Below are 8,182 nucleotides of genomic sequence, written 5' to 3'. Positions count from 1 at the left end.
ACCGCGCGGCATCGCGCAGTAATCGGGTTTCGATGGCTGCAGTCCCCGATAGCAGACCATCCCAGCATGTCACTCCGGGGGGCTGTATTACCCCCCCGCATCGGCGATCGCTGTGATTGGCTGGTCCAGCCAATCACAGCAGTGTCACAATAAAGTTGATAGAAAAAAAAACATGTGACATGCTGTGATCCGTGCTGTGTGACGCAGCACCAATCACAGCAATCACAGTGGGTGGGGTGATCACCACGTCACCTCACCAGATTAACCCCTATGGCGCTGATTGGCTGAACAATAGTTTCTAGCCAATCAATACCAAAGGGGTTAATCTAACATAGGGATCACCGCCCTGCACGCCATCTTTACCTCAGATTTGGCTGCAGAGCGGTTCTCCAGCCCCTCTGTGTCACCTGAGAGAAGGTGTCATTGGTGGTCAGTGTGATCTCCTCGGTGATCTCCTGCTTCCTTCAGCGTCCTGCTCCAGCTTCCTGCTTCTGTGCTTTGTGTTGCGATCTGCCTGCTGTGTGACTCCTGTGATCACAGCAGCAGCACCTCCTCCACCACTTTCCCAATCCCTCCATCCCTGTTTCAGTACCCCCTCCAATTGAATTTTTAGTGCACTTTTTTGTGCTTTTTTGTGTGTACACAGCGTCCTGCACTGAGCATTTGTGATCTTCCTGTGTCCGAAGCTCTCTGATCACTATCGCTACTAGAGACTGCACCACAGGACTTTTTCTTTTTTTAGCTATTTATCATGGCTATTATTTAGAAAAAAATAATAGTAATTAGTACAGTGTAGTGTTAGATGTAACAAGGTAGCGTAGCCAGCGTCAGTGTTTTGTGATGTCCCTTTCCAAGTCCCCCATCCTTGTTCCAGTGCCCCACCTCCCCCCTCCAGTTTAATTTTTAGGGCACTTTTGGGGGGGCTTTTTTTGTGTGTGCGGCATCCTGCACAGAGCTTTTGTGCTCTTCCCGTGTCCGCAGCGCTCTCATCATTAGCGCTGCTGACTAGAGACTGCGCCACTGGAATTTTTCTTTTTTTAGCTAGTTAGCGTAGTGGACATTGTAGTCTAAGCAACGCCCGATTTTTTGTTAGAGAAAAATAATAGTAGTAGTTAGTACAGTGTAGTTTTAGATGTAAATTAGCTGGTGTCACAGCGTTAGTGACGACTGGTCTTGTTTTTAGAGAAAAAAAAAATTGTACAGTGTAGTTTAGTGGTAGCGAAGTAAATTATTAAAAAAATTATTACTTGTGTTGTCTAAGTTTTAGCGAGTGCATTAGGAGAGCGTACGTCACACTGTTGGTGGTGTTCGCTTTTCTTTTTTAAAAATAATAATTAGTTGCGTAGAGTAAAGTTATACTTTTTTATACAAACTTATTTTTTGTACATCTGATCTTTCTTTTCATTTTTTTCTTGTTTCTTCTATATTTTTTCTCTACACTTTTTTTTCCTCTCTGTTTTGTTATAATAACTAGTACCCTATACACAAGCTCCATAAATTGCACGTGTAAAAGCACCACTTACATACACATCCCCGGGGTTTGGAAATATAAAAAAATAGTCCATTCGTCAAGAAGGCGCTATTCACCAGAGGAGGCTTACGCCATCATTGCGTCCAACAGAGATTCAGCCAGTGAGGAAGATCCCACATTCCGCTATTCCTCCTCCTCATCTAGTGAGTAAGGACCCCCAACAAGGCACCCTAGGACCCAGGCAACTCCTGCAGAAATCTATCTCACATGGATTGCACCCCCTGAAAATTATCAGCCTGTCATTCCGGATTTCGGCAGCAGCTCATGAATCCAGTTGGACACTACTGGCTTCACTGAAATTGACTTCTTTAAATTCTTCTTCAGTGATGAAATAATAAATCTTATGGTGGCTCAGGCAAACCTGTATGCTCATCAATTTTTCACCTAAAATCCCACGTTATCATTCACCAGATGGACCCCCGTAAATGCAGCAGAGATGCTGACATTTTGATGCATTGTGCTGCATATGGGCATAATCTGAAAGTCAAAGCTTCGGCAATACTGGAGTACTGATATTCTCTACAGTACATCGGTATCCTGCATGGCCATGAAAAGGACACGATTTTTAGTGATAATGCGCAGTGTCCTCCCCAAGATGATCCAAACTTTGATTATCTACATAAAATTCGGCCAGTGGTTGAACACTTCAGCAGAAAATTTGCTGAGGCGTACATACCCCAGAGGGACATCGCTATTGATTAATCTCTCGTTCACTTCAAAGGGACGTGAAAATTCCGACAATTCTTGCCCAGTGAGAGGTCCAGGTATGGAATGAAGCTGTAAAGACTGTGCGAGAGTACCTCAGGGTACACCTACAGATTTAGGGTCTACGAGGGGAAGGACACCCAGATTAACCCCCTAAATGCCCCCCACCCTGGGGGTGAGTGGGAAAATTGCGTGGGAATTACTGAATCCACTGCTGGATAAGGGTTATCACCTCTACATTGATAACTTTTACACCAGCATCCCGCTTTTGAAGACCCTCTCTGCCAGAGGTACAGCTGCATGTGGCACTGTGCGAAAAAATCAGCGTGGCTTCCCTAAGCTGCTATTTGGGCAAAAACTGAGAAAAGGTGGAAAGTAGAGCCCAATACAGCATCAACATGCTGGTGGTCAAGTATTATTATTATTATTAGTATTATTACTATACATTTTTATAGAGCCATTTATTCCATGGCGCTTTACATGTGAATAGGGGCATATATGCACAAGTACAATAAACATAAGCAATACAAGACACACATAAGTACAGGAGGAGAGAGGTCCCTGCCCGCAAGGGCTCACAGTCTACAGGGGATGGATGAGGATACACTAGGGGAGGGTAGAGCTGGTCGTGCGGCGGTTCAGTAGACAGGATCACTGCAGGTTATAGGCTTGTCGGAAGAGGTGGGTCTCCAGGATCTTTTTGAAGGTTTCCATAGTAGGCGAGAGTCTGATGTGTTGGGGTAGAGAATTCCAGAGTATGGGGGAAGCACGGGAGAAGTCTTGTATGCGGTTGTGGGAAGAAGGGATAAGAGGAGAGTAGAGAAGGAGATCTTGGGAGGATCGAAGGTTGTGTGTGGGTAAGTAGCGGAAGACCATGTCACAGATGTAGGGAGGAGACAGGTTGTGGATGGCTTTGTATGTCATAGTTAGGGTTTTGAACTGGAGCCTCTGGATGATAGGAAGCCAATGAAGGGCTTGGCATGGGGTGAGGCTGGGGAATAACGGGGAGATAGGTGGATTAGTCGGGCAGCAGAATGTAGGATGGATTGGAGTGGTGGCAGAGTGCTAAAGGGGAGGCCAGAGAGTAGGACGTTGCAGTAGTCGAGGTGGGAGATGATAAGGGCATGCACTAGTGTTTTTGTGGTGTCATGGTGAAGGAATGCACGGATCCGGGAAATGTTTTTGAGTTTGAGATGGCAGGAGGAGGCTAGGGTTTGGATATGTGGCTTGAAAGAGAGGGCAGTGTCGAGGATTACCCCGAGGCACTGAGCATGTTGGACTGGGGAAAATGCGCAGCCATTATAAGGACAAAAGGTATGTCCTTATCCTGACGACCATACACCGTGACAACAGTTCCCTTGTCACTGTTCATGGGACCACAACATAAGTCCCAAAGTCAGATTGTATCCTGGATTACAATCGGTACTTGGGGGGGGGTGGATCTTTCAGATCAGATCCTCCAACCATTCAGTGCCATGCAAAAAGCCAAAGTACAAAAACTTTGACGTGCACATTGTACAGAGGGCACTGTACAATGCTTTTGTCCAGTTCCGATCTGCAGGCAATATGCAGTGCTTCCTTCAGTTTTAGGAAGTAGTCATCAAGGTCCTAATGTTTGGCACTCAGGGAGGTGAGGGTCCCAGTACTTCTGAAACTGATTGTGCCCATATTGTCCCAGGTCAACATTTCCCAGGAGAGATTCCCAAAACAGCGAGGGAAGGACGATCACAAAAACGGTGCACAGAGTGCTCCAAGAGGTGGATCTGAAAGGGCACAATTTACCACTATGAAACCTGCCATGAGAAACCTGGTCTTTGCTTTAACCCCTTAATGTCCAATGATGGACACAGTCCGTCATCAGACATCTCCCCTGCTTTGATGGGGGCTCCGGCGCTGAGCTCGCATCAAAGCCGGGACATGTCAGCTGTTATGAACAGCTGACATGTGCCTGCTATAGGCGCGAGCGGAATCGCCGTCCACCCACGCCTATTAACTATTTAAATCCCGCTGTCAAAGCTGACAGCGGGCATTTAAATAGCATTTCCGGCCGCCGGGCCGGAAATGACGTCATCGCCGACCCCCGTCACGTGATCGGGGGTCGGCGTCATGTTGCCTGGACAACCAGAGGTCTCTATGAGACCTCTATGGTTGTTCCAGGCATATGGCTTTCAGCGCCACCCAGTGGTTGGCGCTGAAAGCACAGCAGTAAATCTGCTACATATGGGCGATCTGCTCATCGCCCATATGTAGCAGAGCCGATCGGGTTGCGCATGCTTCTAGCCTCCTATGGAGGCTATTGAAGCATGCAAAAAGTAAAAAAAAAATGTTTACAAATAAAAAAAAATTAAAAAAACCTAAAAGTTCAAATCACACCCCCCTTTCGCCCCAATCAAAATAAAACAGTAAAAAAAAATCCCACATACACATATTAGGTATCGCCACGTTCAGAATCGCCCGATCTATCAATAAAAAAAGCATTAACCCGATCGCTAAACGGCGTAGCGAGAAAAAAATTCAAAACGCCAGAATTACGTTTTTTGGTCGCCAAGTCATTGCATTAAAATGCAATAACGGGCGATCAAAAGAACGTATCTGCACAAACATGGTATTATTAAAAACATCAGCCTGGCACAGAAAAAATAAGCCATCACTCGACCCCAGATCATGAAAAATGGAGACGCTACGGGTCTCGGAAAATTGCGCAAATTTTTTTTTTTAGCAAATTTTGGAATTTTTTTTCACCACTTACATAAAAGAGGACATAGACATGTTTGGTGTCTATGAACTCGTAATTACCTGGAGAATCATAATGGCAGGTTAGATTTAGCATCTAGTGAACCTAGCAAAAAAGCCAAGCAAAAAACAAGTGTGGGATTGCACTTTTTTGGCAATTTCACCGCACTTGGAATTTTTTTCCCGTTTTCGAGTACACGACATGGTAAAACCAATGGTGTCATTTAAAAGTACAACTCGTCCCGCAAAAAAAAAAGCCCTCACATGTCCATATAGACGGAAATATAAAAAAGTTATAGCTCTGGAAAGAAGGGGAGGGAAAAATGAAAATGCAAAACCAAAAATACCCCTGGTCGTTAAGGGGTTAAGAATTGTTTCAAAGCGCACCACGTCCACAAATTAATAAAATTAGTTTATTCCCTGTTGACATAACACACTTATTACCTGATGTACTCCGCACATCTTACACTACATTATAAATTCATACACCAGCAAAACCAAAAGCATTATAATCAATACTATAAAACAATACCTCTAGATAAATACCTTCAGGGGTGTAGTTTCCAAAACAGGGTCACTTGTTTAGGATTTCCATTGTTTAGGCACATCAGAGGCTCTGCAAATGCAACATGATGTCCGCAGACCATTCCATCAAAGTCTGCATTACAAAATGGCGCTCCTTCCCTTCCAAGCTATCCCATGCGCCCAAACAGTGGTTCCCCTCACATATGGGGTATCGGCGTACTCGGGAGAAATTGCACAACATCTTTTTCTGTCTATTTTCTCCAATTACCCTTGGGAAAATAAAAAAATGGTGGCTAAAAGATAATTTTTGTGGAAAAAATGTGTTTTATTTTTTTCACATAATAATGGAAACCTGACCGAACAAAGAGATAGTCTGAACTAGTGCATACCAAAAACAGTTAACATCTATATATAAAATTGAATGTATGTGTGTATCATCAACCAATCACGAAGCATCTTTCATTTCACCAGAGCTGTTTAAAAGAAGCTGAGCTGTGATTGGTTGCTATGAGCAACAGTTTTCCCACTCCACAACACTTCAGCAGACACTAACTGGGTGGGAGAAATCTAGCATCCCCGGAAACAAAAGCTCCCAGCCATTGCCTGCCCCCCAGAAAGGAGCAGAGAGCACATGACAGTAATGAATCCCACCCCCCCGTGCCCATATACCAATCACACATCCTCCATGCCATAGGCACATCTTCCCTCTTAAAGGGATCATTGGTATGGAAGTCAGGGCAAATCCACTAAGCGTTCTGGTTCTGATCCCAGGCTCTCTTAAAGGGATCCCCGGTATGGAAGTTAAGACTGTTCACTCAGCGCTGTGGTTCTGACCCCAGGGTCTCTTATAGGGATCATTGGTATGAAAGTTAGGGCAATTCCACTAAGTGCTCTGGTTCTGACCCCAGGCTCCTCTTAAAGGGATCCCCAGTACGAAAGTGAGGGAAAATCCACTCTGCGCTTTGGTACTGACCCCAGGCCTCTCTTAAAGAGATCTCCGGTATGGAAGTTAGGGTAAATCTCTCAGCGCTCTGATTCTGACCCCAGGCTTCTATTAAAGGGATCATTTATATGGAAGTCAGGGCAAATCTATCCAGCGCTTTGCTTCTGACCTCAGGCCTCTCTATATGGATCCCCGGTATGGAAGGTAAGGCAATTCCACTCAGCGTTCTGGTTCTGACCTCAGGCTCTCTTAAAGGGATCCCCGGTATGGAAGTCAGGGCAATTGCCTTCAAATGCTCTGGTACTGACTCCAGGCTCTCTTAAAGGGATCTCCTGTATGCAAGTCAGGGCAAATCCAATCAGCATTCTGGTTCTGACCCCAGGCCCCTCTTAAAGGGATTCCCGGTAGGTAAGTGAGGGCAAATCCACTCTGCGCCCTGATTCTGACCCCAGGCCCCTCTTAAAGAGATCCCTGGTATGGAAGAGAAGGCAAATCCACTCTGCGCTTTGGTACTGACCGCAGGACTCTCTAAAGGGATCTCCGGTATGGAAGTTAGGGTAAAGCCCTCAGCGCTCTGATTCTCACCCCAGGCTTCTATTAAAGGGAACTTTAGTATGGAATTCAGGGCAAATCCACTCAGCGCTCTGGTTCTGACGCCAGGCCTCTCTTAAAGGGATTCTCAGTATGGAAGTTAGGACTGTTCCACTCAGCGCTCTGGTTCTGACTCCAGGCTGACGGGATGATGTGGGATATTAGTGATAATAGACCGGTGGCTTCTGGCTGACGGGACGATGTGGGATATTAGGGGTAGTAGTCCGGTGGCTCTGGCTGATGGGATGATGTGGGATATTAGTGGTAGTATTCCGGTGGCTCTGGCTGATGGGATGATGTGGAATATTAGTGATAATAGACCGGTGGCTTCTGGCTGACGGGACGATGTGGGATATTAGGGGTAGTAGTCCGGTAGCTCTGGCTGACGGGATGATGAATGTGAATGTGGCTATGCGGAGTGGGCGGGGCTCTACACTCAGCTTTATATATATATATATATATATATATATAATCATTATAATTTGTTATAACTAACCGTAGTTAGTTACTATGCCCGGGTAGCACTGGGCTCTTCAGCTAGTGGTAAATAAAGCAATGGTTGCACTCAATTGCACTAAAGCAAATCAGTGTGTGATACATAAAGTGTGAATAGCATAATGGCTTTTTTCTGACTTTTAACACCCCACACTTCACCATGCTGTGGTTTCAATTACATCCAATCACATTTGGTTCCAACTTTCCTATAAATGTAGGCTTTACCAAGTTAATAGCCAGAGGTAAGTGTTCACACTAGGCAGTTAGGTCAAGGACCCATCCGATCCATGAGATTACCTTGACGTTGGTGGATGGGCTCACAATTTTTGGCCAATTTTTGTGCTAAGCACATCAGGGGCTCTCCAAACGTGACATGGCGTCCGATCTTAATTCCAACCAATTTTGGTTTGAAAAAGGCAAACGGCGCTCCATCCCTTCTGATCCCAGCCGTGCACCCAAATGGTGGTTTTCCCCACATATGGGGTATCGGCGTATTCTGGAGAAATTGCACAACAACTTTAGTGGTCCATTTTCTCCTTTTACACTTGTGAAAATAAAAAAATCGTTTCTAAAAGAGCATTTTTGGGGGAAAAAATTGATTTTTTATTTTCACGCCTCTACGTTCTAAACTTCTGTGAAGCACCTGGGGGTTCAAAGGG

The sequence above is a fragment of the Dendrobates tinctorius genome, unplaced genomic scaffold (assembly GCF_039654945.1).
Source record: "Dendrobates tinctorius isolate UK_male_01 unplaced genomic scaffold, ASM3965494v1 ptg000184l, whole genome shotgun sequence".
Taxonomy (NCBI): Eukaryota; Metazoa; Chordata; class Amphibia; order Anura; family Dendrobatidae; genus Dendrobates; species Dendrobates tinctorius.
The sequence above is the reverse complement of the archived record's forward strand: the minus strand, read 5'-3'. Positions refer to the sequence as shown.